The sequence below is a fragment of the Alosa pseudoharengus genome, unplaced genomic scaffold (assembly GCF_046254945.1).
Source record: "Alosa pseudoharengus isolate Yale_2024_CS ecotype anadromous, Long Island Sound unplaced genomic scaffold, YU_APseudo_1.1 YU_APseudo_1.1_scf_6, whole genome shotgun sequence".
In the NCBI taxonomy this organism is placed as follows: domain Eukaryota; kingdom Metazoa; phylum Chordata; class Actinopteri; order Clupeiformes; family Clupeidae; genus Alosa; species Alosa pseudoharengus.
This window is the reverse complement of record NW_027468848.1, coordinates 22,469,259-22,490,732: the sequence shown is the minus strand read 5'-3', so window position 1 is coordinate 22,490,732 and position 21,474 is coordinate 22,469,259.

Sequence of the window (21,474 nt, the reverse complement as noted above, 5' to 3'; positions counted from 1 at the left end):
AGTGTGGATGCTAGAAGCTGATGGCGTGAATTGCTGTTTGCCAAAATAAAAACAGGCGGTTGAGTTTGTTCAAGGCATTATCCATTTGGGCAAATATCTGGTGCTTTTTGCACACAAATCCAAGCCAATGTTGGAGTAAACATGATCCTACCAGTCCCAAGAGTAATTATTGAAATTTTAATCTGCCATTAGAGGTGTGTGGATGAAGAAAACATTGCCTCATTTGCATACAGAAGGGTATGAGTAATGCAACAGACATAATGTATATAATAAAGTTATAGTTTTAAGATTATGAGTCACATTTTCAGTTAATTACAAGGGCCAGCGATATAGCAGCAGGCTTATTTACTGAGCTGTCACACCACTTTTGCATGTGTGACTCAGATTACTGTATGGACACCCTTGAGTGGGCCATGTCGAATCATCAGGAGGCATCTGGTCCTCAGTGCCTAGCACTCAGTGTAAATAGATGCTGTAGAGGAGGCCATTAATATATTTTGCCATGACCAAGATGACAAATTAATCTAACCTTTGCAAAACAATTAAAAGTCCGTTAAGCCATATTATAGAAATACATATTGGAAGGTGAGTGAACAGTTTTCTGTAGTGTACACACATCTTTCACAAGTCTTTCAGCCATGTATCTTGCTTGAACTTAAGTGTTTGACAGTAAACAGCTAAACCAGATTATATTCCATGGACAGGTTAACAACAAATATGGTGAGTCATCATGAGGTTGTTGGAATAATGCCCATTGCGTTAGTGATTACATTTTCTTCATACAAATCAAAGATTTGGAACTCAATGGGATTTTCCCACTTCTGTTCAACTTAAACTTGGTGTGATGTGTTTAGGTAGGAGTCCTGCTTTGGTCCTTTCAAACATTTGTATGAGTAAATTATTAGAGAGTGGACAACTCAGCTGAGTTTTTCTCGCTTTGACTTAGGCTAGGACAAAGGTATCCTGGTTTCCAGTCTCAGTACTTTGTTTCACTTCATGAAGAGAGACTGGCCTCTCAGGACTGGGAAACATTTCCAACCATAGTATTGTAACTGGCGCAGACTTTGCATTAACTTTGAAGTCATTGGTCCAGCCTAACCAATCACATTTGGGATTTCTAATGTTACTTCCTACTTTGCTTAACCTTTACAAACTGATAATAAACCACATTGGCAGTCAGGAAACCTTGTATTTAGGCCAACCTTTGCTGTACATAAATATACACATTTAAATAAATGTACACCTCCAACTGCAATGTTTTGATGTTGGCAGGCGTTTCTACTACCGTTTACCACATCCAACATCCGCTCTCGTTGCTGATTGGCCCACCACCCTGATGACCGAGGGAAATGTTAATGTCTCAGTGAAATGAAAATGAATGCAGACACTTGGCAGACGGGGCCTGGCTAGGAAAAAAGTGTCTAAAGGTTACATTTCTAAAGTTTGTTGAAAGAGTGTCCCAGAATATAGGCGATAACCCAACTTAGTCAATATAATGAAACACAATTTGAGATTTTTACTAGTTGGGGAAAATTAGGTTACATCCCGGGTCAAACCCGAGAACATATTTGTGCTGTTATCGCCCATTACCGAACACTTACTGCTGCCAAATGAAGAATTGAGTGCTTAATAGGAATAATGTGTGTATTTGTCCTAACCTAAGAGGAATGTAAGAACACATACACTGCACACTACTAATGGGTTTATTTACAGTATTGGCTTCCCTGTGTGTGTTTTTATTCAGTTACTGAAATAAACTGTGTTTTGTAGCATTGCACATTTCAACTCATGATAACCCAGTACTATTTCTGTTTTAAGCTTGACTATTAAATGAGTCACTAAGTTTGTGTTTTAGTAGTGCACCTTTGATGATTGTGAGTTAATCTCGTTTACTCCACATTATTTAGTTGCATACCTTACTGTATTCCGATCACCACCTCATTTGCCTCCCAATCCCACCTCGCCCACGCCACACACACCCCAAACTACCAGAAAAAGCTGAATTACTTTCACAAGTTCTCAGCAAAAGTTCTCAAGGCCACTCATTTGCTTCCCTTGCTCGTCCTCTCCCTGTAATAAGTTGTATGTACCAAGGCTTTGATTGCGGTTCCCGAGAGCTACTTACAGGAAACTCGTCCCTGCGGACCTCTCAGGTTTCCCTGGAATGAAAAGGCCCTTTTATTCCAGATAATTAGCGAACCCAACCCAAGGCCCGATGTGTGCTCGCCAGGCGCGTTCCTCCAAACACAAGAGCGGGATGGTAGGCTTAACCCTCAGACACTGGAGTGAGAGATTTTCCCTGCCCTATTTCCTTTTTGTTTGTATTAAAAAAAGACACACTGTAAGAGCACTCCAGCATAAACATGGAGTAATTGCGCTGCTGCTTGTCTGTGTTCTACTTTTTTCTCTGTCACTTTTTCCTTCTCTTTGAGGGCGTTTGACATTGACAGACCATGACAAGCCCACAGTGGGGATCCGTGGGTAAAGGCTTTTAACTGTCAATTTTTTTCTCTGATGCGCAAATAGTTTGGCAAATAAATTTTGCGCAGCAAAACAAAAACTAAAACCACAGTGGCATCATTCCAGCATCATTGGGGAGCTTCCAGCTTGGAATTCATCTTTACTGCTGGTGACGTGAAAGACCTCAGCTTCTTTTTGGCGTTTCCATGCTTTACAAGGTATTTTACCAATGATGAAAGCGTCAATGAACGTGATACAATGGTAGACCAGAAACATCTCAATATAACTTAATGTTGTTACATTGTTGTCGTAAGTAAACCATCTGACAAACATGTCCATTGTTTATATCTTCAAAGAGAGCTGTAAATAAGTATGAAGACACTTGTATACATAGTAAAATGAATCCAATCATTGCAGTGGGAACCAAGCATGAGTGTATGAGAACTATGTGCTCCTGTGAAGTTGCCGCAGTGACCTCAATGTCCCTCTCAACTTGATGTTGGCAACACTGTTTTTTTCATTGTATAACGCATCACTGCCATTATGCAACCAGCAACTTAATACACATTCCTGGTTTGATTACACATTTCATTGTTTACCACTACTCTGAATCCGTTTGTTTCATACAACCAGCCATTTAAGTGATGATGAGTAATCCTATCCCATCTTCTGTTAAGCATTAGTGCAACAATTGCTTCTTTGTGTCGACCATGTTCTTTTTTCCCCCTTTGTGTTTGGAATTTATTCAAGACCTCTCAGAGCAAATAGATTATATAACAGTTCAATTTTTTCCACACTCAGCCTCTGTCTCTTTTTTGAAAAGCACACTGGCACCAGGCAAGAAAAAAAAGGGGGGGGGGGGGCACAAGTACAATAACGAATAATAATAATAATAAAAAAAGCCAAGAACCAAAAATGGCAATGTTAATGAAGAGAATTCTCTCGGTGAGTCTCTCTAAGAGCTGCAAGCCTTTTTCATCCCCACTGAAACTGCCTGTGACCATTTTCAGCTGGGTTAGGCTCCCCCACCTCCACCCCCCTCCACCTTTATGAAACTGCACCCCTGTGCCCTAGCCACGGCACATTATTGTAAACATATAATTTCATAGTGAAAGCAGTTCAGGTTGTTGGCTGTTTGCCTCCATTTCATTTAGAGCAAACCGGGGAATTTGCCAACATCTGGTCTGTGTCAGTGTAAGGGTTCCTAGCCATCGCTACTCAACTGGACTTAGCTGTCAGCAAGTGGATATAAAGCAGATTTGCTGTGATTAATCAAAGGTGTAGCATTAATAATGGGCCCCCTTTTTCCAAAATATTCCAGAGTAAGGGGCTTGAAACGACCCTGTGGCAAGGATAGATTGATCTGGTTCACGTTGTTAGATGACGAGCCAAAGTAATTCACACTGTTTTCTGAGAGACTGAACAATGACAAGCTGTCTTAGAGCGCCGTGGGTCACCCATTCAGAGCCTAGCTGCTTTTGGGGGTAAAAACCTTGATACCCCCCCCCCCACGCCTGCCCAAAGCTGTTGTTACATTTGTGGTAATGCATGTTGAGAGCCATGCTACTCCGCTCAGACATTTTACAGCCCACTAGAGGGAAACCCAAGTGCAGATTTGTGATACCTGGCGGTTAGAGTATCCAATTGCTCCATCCCTAATCGGACTCCCACACAATTTGACTGTTGTTTGCCTACATGTGAGGCAGGGGTTTCCGAAAAGTGTCAGTGTAAACTCCACTAATGCCAGTGAGAGTGTTCAGAGCTTGATTTCATACAAGCCGTAACCATGACTGAAGAGAGCCAAAGGGTCTTGAGGGTGTCAAGTCTGAGCCCTGGCCCAAGACCTGTGTGGCTTCTGGCAGCATGGACCACCGAAATTGCATCAAGCTTTGTAATAGTATAGAAAGTGTAGAAATCCAAGATTCAAGAATTACTCTTTTTTTGTTAACTTTTCTTGTAGACTACCGGCAGGTTTCAGTGACAGACAAAACAAACAACAAATAAAACACTGATAATAAAGAAAACAATGCAAAGCTACAGTAGGCCCTGTTACATAGAACATCATTACTCACATTCTCTCCTCCTGACAGAGGCGACATACCACTGAATCACACCCCACACATTAAAAATAGCCCTGGTCTCAACCAACTCCCGGTCACAATTCAATTAACACCTTAAAACAGTGTTTTAACCATCACAAGCATTTGAGCAGCATATTCTTGTAAAAATTCTTGTGCATTGACAAAAAACAGAAAGAAAAGTTTGCCACAAACACTCCTGCCACAATGAGCGCTTCCCTACGAGAGCACACCCTGAACATTCAAAAAGGTGTGTGCCCCTGCACCTCAAGTTTGCACCCCTGTACCCGAAAGACAGGTAAGGAGGGCACAAAGACAGGGCAGCTGAAAAAATCATTGGTGCCCCCCTGTCCTCCCTCCATGAATTGTACTCTGGTAGGAACAGGAAGAGGGCAGAGAACATCACCGAAAACCCCACACATCCTGCACACACTCTCTTCAACGCACAAAAACAACCAGACACAAGAACAGCTTCTTTCCCACTGCCATCACCCTCCTGAACTGCGGATAAGTGGGGTCATCCCCACTTTGGCCACTCACCCACTCCTCCTACTCATCACATACTTCATCATTCCAATATGCATCTGGCACACTATACATTTGCACTATTACTTTTGCCCTTTACATCCCACTCCATGTGTACTTACAGTATGTCTTATTGTATATTTGTATTTTTGTATATTAAGTTGATATGTGCCTATATGTATATTGTTATCTCTATTGTACAGTATGTGTCTATATTGCTATTTGTCTACTTGAATGTATACTTCTACCTATATTACTATTTGTCTACTTGAATGTATACTACTACAGTACATGTTTATTTGTTTAAAAAAGAGCTAACACCTACCGAAGTCATGTATGTAAGTACACTTGGCCAATAAAACTGATTCTGAAGACAGGTAAGGAGAATGTTCTCGCAACACAAGCAGTAACACTCAATCACAGTTTTAAGATGTTAAATGTGCACACTTGAAACCCCTTAAACGGCTCTAGAGTTACGATATGCAAATAAATACCTTTTTAAGGGAATGATTAGACAGGACGCGCTTTGCATCTTTATAGTCTTTAAAATGATCTTTAAAAATCTTTATTTTTTTCTGTCACATTCACAGCAGAAATGCCTTGAAACCTGTGGTCCACAGACCTTATTTGCTACAGAGATGAAAAGGCTTTGTGAAATGTGTGCAAGCTGGGTCACAGCATGACTATAAGTGTTACACTCCACCAGATGCATTTCTGGCACTTTTTTTTGACGTCCTTGGACAGAAATGGTACACAGACACTTGTGAATAGAGAAGTCCCAGCCTTTTCACTGAGGTTGTTAATCTGCTAACTTCCATTATGGAAGGTTTTCTGTTTGTGAAAGAGCATAAGAATTATATTAGTTTCAGTTTTTAATTATCGGCTTGCTGTTTGGTGCTCAAAAATGCAATTCATCAACTTCCAAGGTGTTCAGCCAGATGTGTTTAGTTTTTTTTTAAATTAAGAATAAGATTTAGTTTGGCCTCAATTAAACCCATTCAATTAAAAGTGTGAGAACACTCATTCAGCAAGGAAGCAGTGGAATGTATGAGATGCTAACCCCAGTCAGTGGTTTTGACTGTTTATGTTATGATGTTTCGCCGTGGAAATGGCAGTGTCAGATATGTCATTAACACATTACTGCAGCCCTGTTAAAGGAGGATGATGGGCTCTCCCTGCTGAGCTGGCTTTTCCTCTGGGATGCTCCTTCCAGTATTTACCTAGGCATCCGCCATCCTCTGGGGGGCGTATGCCTGGATTTACAGGAGACCCCTGTGTGTGTGTGTGGGGGGGGGGGGGGGACGCTTTTGATGAATCTCTCTGCTGTGTGATTTGCCTAAAGCGCTGTTGTGCCTTATGACAACAATTAGATGGCGCTCATTCAGTAATGGCAGGGACTTCCTTCACAAGAAAACAGGAAGAAAAAGTCTGAAACTGAGATCTTCACTGAAAAACAGTCAGATTTTGTGGGCCCTCTTCCAAGGTAGAACACCAAGTAAATGTCCAGTGTAATATTGGATAAAAACTGGATTTCAAAACCAAAAAAAATGGATATTACAGACTTTTTTAGATTAGAATTTGTTAAAGTTTAAGAACTAAACAGAAAAGGGGAAGAAAACCCGACCAATTACTGCAATCAGAAAGTCGATTTTTCCTTGCTGGACAGTGGAGTATGTTATTATTATTATTGCAAACCTTTCTGTGTGAGTTATGGCACAGAACATTCACTCCCTTTGAGAATTTGCTGGCCGTGGTCCACGGCAGCTGGAAGCCATCACAAACTCCAATTACTGTCTGTCTGTGTCAACATCTGGAAACCACTTCTGCTGTTTTGGCTGTCTGCATCCTAGGGTGAGTAAGGTTGTTGGCCATATAAAGCCAACCTATGGCTGTAGGAATGTGTGGACAGCAGCGGTGTACACGGGGGCAAGTGGGTGTCTCTCAGGTTGGACTTGACATTGACAAATGACTTGAAAAGTCTATTATACCAAAAGCGTGGATAATAGATGAGATGGATATCAATGTTACTGTTATAATCAGGGCCCTGGTGGGGTCATATATACATACAGCTTTAATTACACTGACTCAGATGCATCCTCTGGGTCATGGCACCTGTGATATACACGCAATTAATTAGAGCAGTGTTTCGCAATGCTCAAGAGATACCTCGATTCTTGTGTTTCAGTCTGTCTCTGTTACTGACAAACACCAGGGACCTCTTTTTCAAAGGCGGCTACATGACATTTGGATTACATGCTAATGTTTAATTCTCAGGTCACCAACTGATCATCGCTTCAAAGACCTGAAAGGCAGACGCTGGGTATTTCTCAATAAAAATGCTAAACTGTGTTTACAGTTGTCAGTCTGCATTGAATTCACTTTCATTCATTCAAGTAAGAGCAAAATAAATACCCCCTGCCTCCCCTCCGGTGGTTTTAAATTGTAGTTCTCAAAAGGCAGGCAGGTGCCAAAAAAAAGCCATTTCACTATCCAAGATGGGGAACATAATTTAGACTCTCCCTCTCTCCAACACCACGTGTGAATGTGTCATTATCTTGATTTTTCATACTCATTCCGAATTGCATGACGGCAAAAGCAAAATAAAAGAACCATTCCATTTCTCCCTCCTTCCATAATGAGTCTATTCATCCTTCTTCATAGGTGTACTTTCACTCTGCCAGATTAGAGATGGCTGACTTTTTGTCGCAGCCCTGGATGCCGGTGTGTTCTCACTGTTTCCAATGTATCCCAGCATCCTTCTCTGTGTTTATTTTTTGTATTCATGCACATCATATGTTTCTAATTAAAAAACCACCACGGTGGGTTTTTCAGTGCTGGAAATGTAAAAACAAAAAAGTAGAGCCATAAGTCAGGCAGTCGGACAGGGAAAAGACCAAATGTTGTGTTACGGGTGGGTAATTCTCTAGGAATAAATAAATATGCGAACAATGACACACATAAAGAAACCCATTGTTTTGAGTTTGAGGGTTGTTTTTTACATAATGGAATATAACTGTAATGGCAGTTAGCACTGGGCCTCCATATGGATATCTCATTGGGTTTCTGGCCCGTACCCTCTTTTAAAAGGCAACTTGCATTCCTATGATTTGGAGTCATGCTGTATCAAGTTCGATCGACTTTGGCAGGATCTTAAAAAGAACAGATGTAGTTTTTTGGGCTCTCCCTGCTCCACATCCAGCTGTGCTTGTCTGGTTAGGCCAGTTTATAATAACATTTTAAGCCTGGAAATAAAATACGTTTCTTCAGGGTTCATTTCGACCTCAATTATCCATCCAGGCACTTTTGCTCTGCTGTCTTACTGTGAGAAATGTTTTTTAAGCCTATGTAAGCATCAACCTATGAATGTGTATTAAACATAATCCTTTTCAAATCTGCTGTAGTTCTGCATCCACTACAGTAAATACTTCATACACAACATTTTAAACCCAAACAGTCAAACTTGAAATAATGATTTAACACAGCTTAATCACAACACACAACACAACATGTGGATATTTGATTTAGTTTTTCTTAGTATATTTAGTATTTAGTATTTTTTTTATCTTCTAGTGTCTCTATTGTGCAGTGGAGTTTTTTATATTTATATACTTATATTACTTTTTCTGCTGTAAGTGCATGTTGTGTGTGATGTCTGTATGCTACTGAGACCTTGAATTTCCCCTTGGGGATCAATAAAGTATCTATCTATCTATTTATCTATCTATCTATCTATCTATCTATCTATCTATCTATCTACTGTATATATATATCTATCTAATCACTGAAGAATGAAACTAACTCACACCTATAATTTCTTTCTAACTGAAAAATACATACTCTAAAGAGCAACTCAACTGTTTTGAGTGTTACTTAGATTCCCATGATCCTTTGCAACCACATTAAAATCTTTAACTTAAAGGAACACGCCAACATTTTGGGAGATTGGCTTAATGCCGTCTCCCCCAGTTAGGTAAGCTGATACATACCCTTCTTGCTACTTGGGTGGAATGATTTGCATGCAGAACCTGAAAAGCCCTGGTGTTACTTCTGCAAATCTCAAGAAGCAGTGCTTCGCATGAATGAGAATATAGTATATGCTTAGAAAATGGCTGTGTCTCATGTTACATTGGTATTTGTACACATTGCAACTATGCAAGTCACAACATTTTTTTATTATTGGAATTTGTAAAACAGGTGCCAAAATCTTGGCCAAATATATACAAAATGTATGATTAAAGAGTTTATCCGCCCACCCCTCCCCCAGCCCTCTCCACATACACCCCCCACCCCTGTCTCCATACACTGCCCGTCTTTATCAGTGTTGGGAGTAATGCGTTACAAAGTAACGCGTTACTGTAATTCCACTACTTTTAGTGGTAACGAGCATGTAACGAAGTATTTTTGTAAATCCAGTAACGCAATTACAATTAGTGAAATGTCAAAGAGTTCCTTACTTGCGTTACTCTGTTGATCTTGAATGAACGACTGCAGACAAGATGCATATTTGCTGCTTGTCTCCTGACCTTAGCTGTGTTTCCAGCGATTGTGTTTCATGTTTAGATTGCAGATGCATTCTTTACAGTTAATAGCCTCCTCACATTCCTCCTTATTTCGGATTTATGCTAAAACACACAAGAGTGCATTAGGCTACAATTTAAATGGGCATAAAAGCCTTTCCCTTTCGTTTCCATCTGGTAAGCTCCACTGCAGTAAAAACGCATTTGTTGTTTATCTCCGCTCTTTTCCGCCTATTGCGCAAAAGCCTCGTTATATCAATTTCTCATTCTTACAACATAGCCACAACACCAATAGGCTACAGTAGCCTATATATAGCCTTGACACAAGCAAGCACACGTTTAACTCGAGAGGAAAATGCAGATTTCACTTACCAGATAAAGAAACCTCCAAATAGCCTACGTACGTAGGCTACTAAGCGACTTGAGTCATTTGCACAGTATGTTTACATCGGAATTGACGTCCATGGTGTTATGGATTCATTTGTCTGCGACGGAACATGCAACTTATCTCTGGAACACCTTATCAGCTGAAGAGTAACCTTCTGCTTAGTGCACGACAATCCCAAACTCTCAGATGCATTAGAACTATTTCGGTAGGTCAGCACTTGTGAAGCGCAGGCTTTTCCCAAACTGCTGGTGCTTAAAATGCTATATAATACAACTGTGTTCAAAGCAGGATGAGGATAACCTAAGGTTGTATGTGTGTGTGAGCAGACAATAACTGCTTTGAAAATAGGCCATTTAACATTGTTTCACATTGAACTCATTCCATGTAGCCTACAGAAGGATTGCAATAATAATGATAAAAATAACTTATTACTATATTGCAGAATTCAGTGTCAGTGCACCACCATGCATACTACTACTACTACTAGTAGTAGAAGGCAAGCAGTAGGCAGTGTACTGTACATATCTATCAAACCACCTAGATGGTGAGGGTGGCGCAAAACAAGGTCAGGGAGGCCTTCATGCATTGTAGAATGTTTTGGGGTCGGAAAAAGTTTAAGAACTCATGCACAAGGCTATTGATTTGAAAGCCCGTTGAAACTACAATAAATAGGTCAAAAAATTAGGTTTATTGTGTGTGTGACTGTTCAGTACTGTTCATATTGACATTTTAAAAGCAGACTTAAAAGTAACTCAAAAGTTACTTTCTCTAGTAACTAATTACTTTTGATATACAGTAATTGGTAACGTAATTGAATTACTTTTGAAAGAAGTAACTAGTAACTGTAACTAATTACTAATTTTCAGTAACTTGCCCAACACTGATCTTTATCCATCCACCCCAATACATCCAGTACATCCACACCAATCCTCAGTCTCACCCATTCTGCTACACACACATACAGAAAGCAACAATATAACAAAAAATAAACCCAGATAGAATAAAAAATAGATAAATCAGCAATAGTGATAATAAAAAAAAATCACAACATTTAAATAGGAAAATGTTGGAGTTCTTTTGTCAATTTGGGAGCTATAGGCTATCTAGTTCCAGCCACCTCAATGAGCTATGCTAAGCTAGGGTAATGGTGGGTGCATCAGACTGATGGTACATTCACACTAGACCGTTTAGCCCTGACCTGAGTTTGTTTGGACCGATGATTTGGTGATTTTTGCTAGTCAACGCAGGCAACGCAGTCAACGCACGCATCAAACCCAGGTCCGGACCAGAGTCCGATAGAAAACGTGGGTCTGGAGTAGGCCTACAGTTCTTTAGAACTCAAGTGCAGTTCTAATACTATCTGTTTCAAAACCAGGAAATAAATTGCCATTTTTGGGACGTTGCCAAAGAAGCAAGTGCTTATGACATAAATGGACCCAGGTCCGCAAACAAAAATGTAATGTGAACAGAGACCAGCTGGGTCAGGGCTAGGGGGGAGTAATCGCACTCGGGTACGGTCCAGTTAAACGGACCCAGTGTGAATACACCCTGACTTACTGCACACACAGAGACAAGAGACAGCAAATAAGCACATTTCCCAAAATACTGGTGTGTTCCTTTAATTTCCCAAAATACTGGTGTGTTCCCTTCATAGGTGGGTCACACTAGTAGTAACATGCAGTCAACCTAAATAAAACATTTAAGTTAATGTTGTTTAGAGTGTGAGTCATTCTGAAAAAAATACTTCCACAATCCTTTGCTAAAGTCACTGAAAAAAAAATATATATAGTTGTTAGGGTGCGCTTATGACAGCATTATCTGCACTAAAATGTATGCAATGTTGGACAATGTATGCAATGTTGGACATGGATAGTGTCTTTACAGTGAACATAGACATGTGCTGGTGAGACAAATTAAGGTGAACGCTAGTAAATGGAGTAGGCCTATGTTCAGGGTAACCATTGCGGAGGTTCGCTGGAGACCTAGACATGACATCATTTCCCTGTGGTCTCAATGTGAAACTGATTGAGGAGTAACATTAATTACTACACCTGATGACACACAATTTAGGCTTTATTGCCCAACTCTGTATATCGATATCTGCTATTGTCAATTGTGAGAAAAGCAAGATCTGTTTGCAAAATGCCCACTATATTATGTACAGTTTACTTTATAGAATTGAAATTGTTGATGTTCTTGCCTAAGTCACCTTACTATAAATGCTTGAGTTACTGGTAATCAAGCCAAACAAATATTTTGAGTTAGTTTGACTGTCCAGGCTTATGGAGAAGGGGAAGAAACCAGGACCAATTGCCACAGTGGTAATAGTAGTATTTCTTTTACCATTTACTTTCCTTTATCAGTGCACAAGCTACAAATTCATAAGTAGGGTCCATGATGTGTGCATGTTAAGCAAGAATGTTTGTTTTTAAAAAGCACACTTTGAGCCATATATTAAGTAAGCATAGCACACTCCCAACAAATAAATTGTTAGTGCACCATTTATACAACGTCTGAGATATCAATCTGCACAAATCTGCAGTGTACAATCTGTAAATTGTGTTCTGTCAACACTAGTTTCTAACCATGTACTTGGCTTTATCATCATACATTTATTTATCAGGGGTCTCAGTAGCCCAGTAAATATTTTTTTCATCCTCTCTGAGCTGTACAATAACAGTCTATTTAAGCTTTGGTGTATCCTTGTTCTTCGTCCTTTTCTTCAACCTAGCCTATAATGTCAGAAGCATCATCAGTGAAGCATGTTGGTAGTCTACGTTTCCTTATGTCTGGAGAGCACCACACCAGGCTCCTTAGAAACCCTAGGGGGAGCTCTCCTCTCACAACAATGAACTGTGATTGCATGAGTGACTCCAATGTAGCCAACTAGGTGAGACAACTGGGACATTCACAGCGACAGATTGGTGTGAATTGACAACACAATTCGGCACAAATTGCTACATGTGACTTTCCTGAATGTAAAGAACTGCCTTTTCTTGTAGTCAGGGCTTCATCTTGGCACTATTTCACTCATGAGTAAAGAGACAATTAAAATACTGCGATGCTGGAATTATACAATATCATACCCAGTGGCCTAATGGAACATGGTTATGGGCAGACTTTGACTCAAATGCATATGGTTACAGCTACTTTGCTAAGTTAATGATCTAAAGATCATTAGGTGTCAGCTTTATCAATTGTGATTGATTAAGAGTCTCTACGTAAGCTCGAAGGAGAAATCAGTTTATAATAATTGTCAAACATCCTCTTATATAGGATCCAATTCATTGCTTTTTGACGCAAGCTTAGAGAAAACCATATGCTGCCCTATATTATAGATAGATGCCCTAGAGAGAAGAGTAATTGTCATTCCTTTTATCTTCATGGACCTATGGATCAACAAATGAGGCTGATTGAGCATCAGATTAGAATGCCACAATAAATTCTTCAGACCTAATCTGCCTAATTTGCCTCTGAAAACAATGCTATTGTTGCAAAGGAGGAGGGGAAAAAGGATTCTCTGCAAACCAAGCCAAAAAAAAATTGGACTCCTTCCTTGTGATGCATGGGGAAAAGTGTGCAGTGTGCAAAAAAGAGAAAAAGAGGGGGTGCTGAATTCAACATGAAAATACAAGACCTCCTTCATAATGGACCACTTCTGACCCCTGGTGTTCACTCACAAACCATATCCCTTCAGGATGTAATAACTTCCACAAACACTAGGCGGAAAGTGGGTCCCTTGTACAGCTGTTTGAGGGCTCTGCATTGATTTGTGAAGGGAAACAGCATCAGTCTTTCCCTTATAGTGGGGCAAACAGTATACCTCCTGTAGTTTAGCAGAAAAAGAGCAAAAGCTTTAGGCATAGCTGTAGCACAAATTATTTTCTTATTTTCAGTCTAAAACCCAAGAACAAAATTTACAAATATAAAAAATAGTGATTCAGTGTGTCAGAAAAGTAAAGAAAAAAAACAGCACATAGACAGTGAGGACCCGGTCAGCATTGCTCACTGTGCATACAAAGCACAAGGACTGTCTTGGGGGTCGTTCAGACCATCGACGTGGCGTGTGCATTGCGTGTCTGTTCCGTGGCTGCTGCGTCGCATTTTATATGTGCATTTATACCAAAAAAGTCTCTGATGCTGTGCTGCTGCGGCCAGTCTATTACAACATCTTTTCACTTTCACTTTTGAATGGAAACGCTTCCAACACGCTCGTGTGTTGCGTGAAAAATAGGCGCTGGTCAGGGCCGGATTAATCATTTCCTGTGCCCCACCCCAGCCCCAAAGCGACAATCGCAAAGTCGCTATCATCAAGAGCATATAGCCTATACTTCTATACTAACAAGTCAGGCTTCTGCATGGCACAGTGAAGATGTATGTATGTGCAATAGCCTCAGCATAAAGTGCATTCAAGAGACAGAACAGATGCACAAATGTTTAACAATATACATCTGTCACAGAACTTGGTGGCTACAGAGTAATCAGAACTTGAAGTGGAGAAACACGTAAATTTAACACGTAAATGAAGCATTAGTGTACTCCGAGAAGAAAATAAAGGGAACTATATGTCCAAACTAATGGTTCAAAACATTAAATAGCTTTTTCTCGATTGATAAGACAAATTTGTACATGAAATAACTATGGGTCATGACAGTTGAGCTCCACTCTGTAGCAGACTGCTCCAGGTCATCAATGTGTTTGGTGTTCTGAGAGTTAGCTGTAGAGAGCTGACGATGGTATGCAACTCTTGGCGAATGGAAGCTATTTCTTGACGAAAGGCAGCCGTCTGAGTATCCATTTTCGTGCCCAATGATTCAATCGCTGACATCATTTTCTCGACAGATTCCGAAGAAATTAGTGGTGCATCAGCTTCGGTGGGAGACCTAGCACCCTTCTTGCTAGTAGTTGAGTTAGCTGACTTGTGCGTGCGATTAGCAATTGTTTTTAAACTAAACTAAACTAAAACGAAATGCCCTGCAGAAGCGTTATATCTTCGTCTAAGTGATTTGAATAAAGTTATAAGAGTTTAGGAAGACAAATTGATATTTATTTGTATTCTGCACACTAAAAAAAAACGATTAAATTAAAAGTTGCATGCAAAGCTCAGGACCTCGCAGCCTTACATGTCGAACGTCAGCCGGAAGCCCCACATGAAATAACTATATAACAATATTCACTGTACTATAACGATAACTATATTCACTGTATTATGTATTATCAATATCTGTAGTTTCATTGCTTAGGCATAATTATAATTGCAGATGGCTTGCCATATATGATGTTTACTGTAGCCTTTAAATGTTCAAACGGCTTGCCATGGATGCACACACTGCAGGTGCAAGGCAAGAGCGTTTGAACGTTCCTTCCAAGGAGTGTTTTCCGAAATGCGTCTTTAATGGACCTCATGCGCCTGATGGACTCAGCCCTCCTCTGACAGCATGTGGATTAGATCATTTGAAGCTAAGGGAGGTCAGTCCTGACAGTCCTTGACAACAGTTTGAGATCATGGGCAGACAGGTTCCACAGCTACACTGTGATGCATCCAGTCAGGACGCTCTCAATAGTGCAGCGATAAAAGTTCACCAGGGTTTTTGTTCCCACCCCAAAGCTCTTTAGCCTCCTCAGAAAGAACAGTCTCTGCTGTGCCTTCTTGAGGATACAGGTGGATTGCAGGGACTATGAAAGAAGAAAGAAGAAAGAAGAGTCGGTGATGTGTATGACCAGGAACCAAAAACTGGTGACCATTTCCACAGGTGAATCATTAATGCAGAGAGGGACGTGATTGCCACCTTTCTTCCTGAAGTCGATGACTATCTGCTTAGTCATGCTGATGTTCAGGGAGAGGTTGTTGTGGTGGCACCAAACAGTCAGGTCTCACACCTCCTTTCCATACGAAGCCTCATTGTTGTTGCTGATGAGGCCAGTAACTGTAGTATCATCGGTAAACTTGATGATGTTGTTGTTTTCATGCCTTGCCACACAGTCATGAGTGAAGAGACTCATGCAGAGGACTGAGGCAACAGCCCTGTGGGCCGCCAGTGTAAAGGATCAGCGTGGATGATTTCCTGTTGCCAATTTTCACTAACTGGGTCAGGAAGTCCAGCACCCAGCTGCATATGGAGCTGCTCAGACCCAGGTCTCTGAGCTTTAACACCAGTTTTGATGGTACAACAGTGTTAAAGGCAGAGCTGTAGTCAATGAACAGCAATCTGAAATAGGTGTTATTGACTATGGATTTTGTGTCAACGATTGCTGGGACATTGGCAGCCTGGCTGCACGAAACTTAGTGGGCATGTAGCCCCACAAGGATGACATGGAACCATTGATTTTCCCCCTGCTGGACTGGACCCCCCAAAAGGAGGGTAGGGCGGTGAATATCTGGAAAACCGTAGGGCCCAGGAGGATCACATTTTTTTGTTTTGTTTTTTGTGCTAGCGGTGGTTGTAATTAGTAGACAAACTGCCGTTACTAGTTATAAATTGACAGTTGCTACGGCCAAATGCCAGTCGTTAGTTCTATCTCTCCCGTTGTCGAGCGGGCGTATCCCAAGATTCTGATGAACTTTAGCTTTGAAACATCGCGATTTTACCTAGCCTGCTGTCATCCATCTAGCTAAAAGCCACCTCCGTCATATGCTACAATGTTACTATGTTCTGAACGTCTGCATTTTACAGCTCGGATGCAACGTGACGGTTCATTTAAACTTCACAACGAGTTTGGCGAATTAATATACAAGTGTGATACGGCCAAAAAAATGGATCTACTTCATAGGTGTGCAAATAACATACGGTTAATGGTCGTTCTAAATTACGTAGGACAATGGGAAATTCAACCAAGCAGTGGAATAATAAGCTATATGGGTGAAGCCATTAAGTTTAGAACAAGTTCGCCACTGCATCCTATCAAAAAGACCTTGTTGGCGACTTGAAGGTGCTTTGTAGGAACATGTCAGTGATATTTGTGAGTGTTTCAATAAAATATGTTCAAATTCCTTGCATTGGTTAACAGTATTCGTACGGTACCCCCTCTGTCCCTTGGTGCCCTTGTGCGTGATGTGCGTGGTGAATACAATGTTGAAACATTTCCTATATAGTTTCTTACCTATATATTTGCCCTGATGCACTCGTTGGCGCAGACACACACACTTGCTTTTGCCTCCTTTCGCTGCTGCTGTTATAATAGCCTACAGAGCAACTAGGACAGGCGCGTGTAACTACAAAGTGGAGTCTGGGTCTGTGGTTGCACGGCAGTTGCTAGGTAATAATGTAAACTCTATTTTTACTGCCAATCACCAAAAAGCCTTTCATGTACGTAGGCTACACGGGATTTGATGTACATTAAACACAACCAAGAACAAAACCGTTTGAAACTAGCAGAAATTATAATCAGAAATAAATTTTCACCAAAAACCGGGACAATTCGTGTCCCGGAAAATATTATTAATTATCCGGGACAGTCACTCAAAAACGAGAACAATCCCGGGAAATCCAGTGCATGTGGCAACCCTACTACCAACACAAACAAATGAATGCGTTCTGGCGGGTATCCTTCCAACATGGCGGAAGGGGGTGGATAACGTGATATTGGGGGTGGGGCGCTGTGTCGTGACAGCTCATCTCCTCATTCTCAATAGTGGCGAAGCCGTTTAGAACAAGTTCGCCACTGCACCCTTAGGACCTTGTTGGCGACTTGAACCAAGACAGAGGTGCTTTGGAAGAACATGTCAGTGTCGCGACTGCTGCACCACACTCCACTTTATTCCTAGGGGTGACATCACACGTCGTTAACGCACCTGCAAAGCATTTCGGGAAGGCGGCACTGCCATTCTCCATCGTACTGCATCCTACTGATGTTTCAATCCCTTTAGTTGGACAGTAGCAGTTGGTGTGGAGTGGTGAAATGGAGGGTAAGCTGTCATTAGGGTCATCAGGTGGGCACCTTGCTTCATCGATGTTTCATTGATTGAAGCTCACAACGTCTCCGGAAGGCTCAACGGTGTACCCAGCATCCCAGGTACATCCCCCTCCATGCCATACCCTCCATATCACTAATGGGCTCTGCATGGCAGGGGCGTCCTTCTCCCTGAGTCGGGCCTAAGCCCGACCGCATACCATCTGTCTCTACCTAGCTGCCCAGTTGGGGTCCTTACGCTTGATCCAGAGCCAGAAACACAAGCTTCTTATTAAGGTCCACTTCCAATTTCCAATCCCGCGTTGATTGCAGGATGCTTACAGTACATCCTTAGGTGTTATGTGATGCTCTTGATGTTGGCCAGCTGGTACAAAATTTCTGAAGTTGACCTGTCCTGCTGATGTTTGTGGGAGGTTGTTTGTGGTGGATCGCTTCTGTTCCAGTATTGATGCAAGCTCTCAGAGTACTTGGTCATGCTGCCAAGTATAGCGCCCTTGGGTGAGACTTGTAGTACACCCTGATAGAATGTGCCTTAGGGATGCAGGTACTTGACACAGGGAACATTTTGGGGGGAGGGTAGCAGGTCGTATGTGGCTCTGATGACAAAACTCAGTTGCGCTCCCTCCATCTGCCAGATATCATGCCAGCTGAGCTTTTTCTTCTCCAGGCCATCCCAGTTAGTCCATCTCCCTTGCTTGGCCATTGAGACGGCTATGGCATATCGCTCTCCCTTCTCCTGTCTCCTGACTTCTTCTACCACTAGCTGTCTCTTCTGCACTGATGTTGCTTTGTGCCACAGAGGCGTTTTTGGAATGAGTCGGAACCCTGCCCTCCCAGGAACCAACCCAGGTGGTTCTGCCTAAGGCTTCCTCCTTATTCCCTAGGGGGCTGATTCTCTGCGGACTGTGGGTTTCTTCCTGCCGCTGAGTTTCATCCGACTGATTTAACCTTCTCCTTGACAGAATCCGGTCTATCCGGGGACCTGGGTTGGTGGGTTTCAGGCATTTCTTCCATCCTTGATGTACCTTAAGACCATGGGTTGATGTTACTTTTCAATCATCCACACACGCAAGTCTGAAGAACATGTCCAGCTGCTGCTTTCTCAAGAGTCTTGCCACTTCCTTCATTTGGTGTCATGTCCATTGCAAGGGTCATTACCAGGAGGTCAGTCTGTGAGTTTTCTTGCGCCCCTGCTCTCGCAGACTCTAAGGTCTCTAAGGTGAAAAGAAGAGTAAGCTATGTCATTGGGGTCATCCGGTGGGCACCTTGCTTCATTTGGGCACCTTGCTTAAACATTTATTTAGTTATTATTATTAACATCATCATCATCACAAGTGATATCAAGTTGTGTTCATGTTGAAACTACCAGACATGATCATCTTCAAGCACAGTCAATGGTAAAAAAAAGTTAGATAATCTTTTCACTTTTCCGAACTAGCCTACTGTCAATCCATCGAAAACCTCTGAAATGATTCGTTTTTTTTTGTTTTGTTTTTTAATTAGGTTTAATTGCCTCTATGTAATACTTTACCTTAACATACAATGGTCTTGTAGGCTACATAGCTTTTCCATTGGAGTTTCGGTGCTGGCTGAACTGAGCTTCTTATCCAAACAATACAGTTATCTGCAGGATCTGATATCACCAAGTAACTAACAGTCCAGGATCAATAACGAAGTTATTTGCCCTGGATTAACATTACAACCAACCAATCAGTGGCAAGTTTGGATTGTGATGTCATAAAAAATGCGACGTGAAGGTGAAAAAAACAGGCTTCCGCCAATTTCAAATTTCAGATCTACTTAGCCATCGCAGACAAGTGGATTCTTCACTGTGTGATTCTTTACAATCGTGCCTTAAAGGTAAGATAGCCTATTTCCAAGAGTTTTAAGCACTAATTTGGGGGGCATGGGTTTGATTTTGTAATGGGGGGAAGTGTAATGTCTGACATTAGGTTATATGATGTCAAAACGATTATTTGCCTCTTGAACGTTTTCAAAACCATTATAGAGTTAATGTGTCTAAAAACAATCTAATAATGATATCTAGCATAACTAGGTAGTGTGCTAGCTGTTATACAATTGGAAAAAATTGAGTTACCAAGTCTGATATTGATAAGAAATAAAATATTAGTGCCCAGTTATATCTCTTAACATGATGGAATGTCTGTCATTAGGCTGTAAGCACTTTGATCCTATGAAAAACAGGCTACCTAGCATGACCAGCTAGTGCAATAGCAGACTTGTGGTGGTATGAACTAGCCTAAAGGTAGCTTACTACTAAAATGTTCAAGCTAAGCCAGTGTGAGTCTGTAGACATGTTTGCATAAATAACATTACAGACAAAACTCCTTAGCAATGTGTGTTTTAATCAAACGTTATGGCATTAGCAACGCATATATGCATATGCGATGCTACAATTAGCTGCAAGTCTCCTGCCTCACATGAAAGTGGTGGTGTTGGGGGGCAATTTATTTCTGACAGACAGAAATGCCACACCTTCATTGATAGCAGTGGAGGTGATGAAAGTGAATTTGAATTGAAACAGATAAGCAATTAAAAATAAAGCGTTAGTCCAGGGGGCATCACAGAATCACATTTATCCTGTGGTATCGCAAAATGTTAGCCCAGGACCATCACAGAGTGACATTCATCCTGGACTGTTGTTTATTGTTAGTCCTGGACAATCACAGCCACAGTCATTCTATGCTGTCATTAAGTGTTGATCCAGGACCATCACAGCATTACATTGATCCTGGACTGTTGTTTATTGTTAGTCCTGGACAATCACAGCCACAGTTATTCTATGCTGTCATTAAGTGTTGATCCAGGACCATCACAGAGTGACATTCATCCTGGACTATTGTTTATTGTTAGTCCTGGACAATTACAGCCACAGTTATTCTATGCTGTCATTAAGTGTTGATCCAGGACCATCACAGCATTACATTGATCCTGGACTGTTGTTTATTGTTAGTCCTGGACAATCACAGCCACAGTTATTCTATGCTGTCATTAAGTGTTGATCCAGGACCATCACAGAGTGACATTCATCCTGGACTATTGTTTATTGTTAGTCCTGGACAATTACAGCCACAGTTATTCTATGGTGTCATTAAGTGTTGATCCAGGACCATCACAGCATTACATTGATCCTGGACTGTTGTTTATTGTTAGTCCTGGACAATCACAGCCACAGTTATTCTATGCTGTCATTACGTGTTGATCCAGGGCCATCTCAGAGTGACATTAATCCTGGACTGTTGTTTATTGTTAGTCCTGGACAATTACAGCCACAGTTATTCTATGCTGTCATTAAGTGTTGATCCAGGACCATCACAGAGTGACATTGATCCTGGACTGTTGTTTATTGTTAGTCCTGGACAATCACAGCCAGTTATTCTATGCTGTCATTACGTGTTGATCCAGGGCCATCTCAGAGTGACATTAATCCTGGACTGTTGTTTATTGTTAGTCCTGGACAATTACAGCCACAGTTATTCTATGCTGTCATTAAGTGTTGATCCAGGACCATCACAGAGTGACATTCATCCTGGACTATTGTTTATTGTTAGTCCTGGACAATTACAGCCACAGT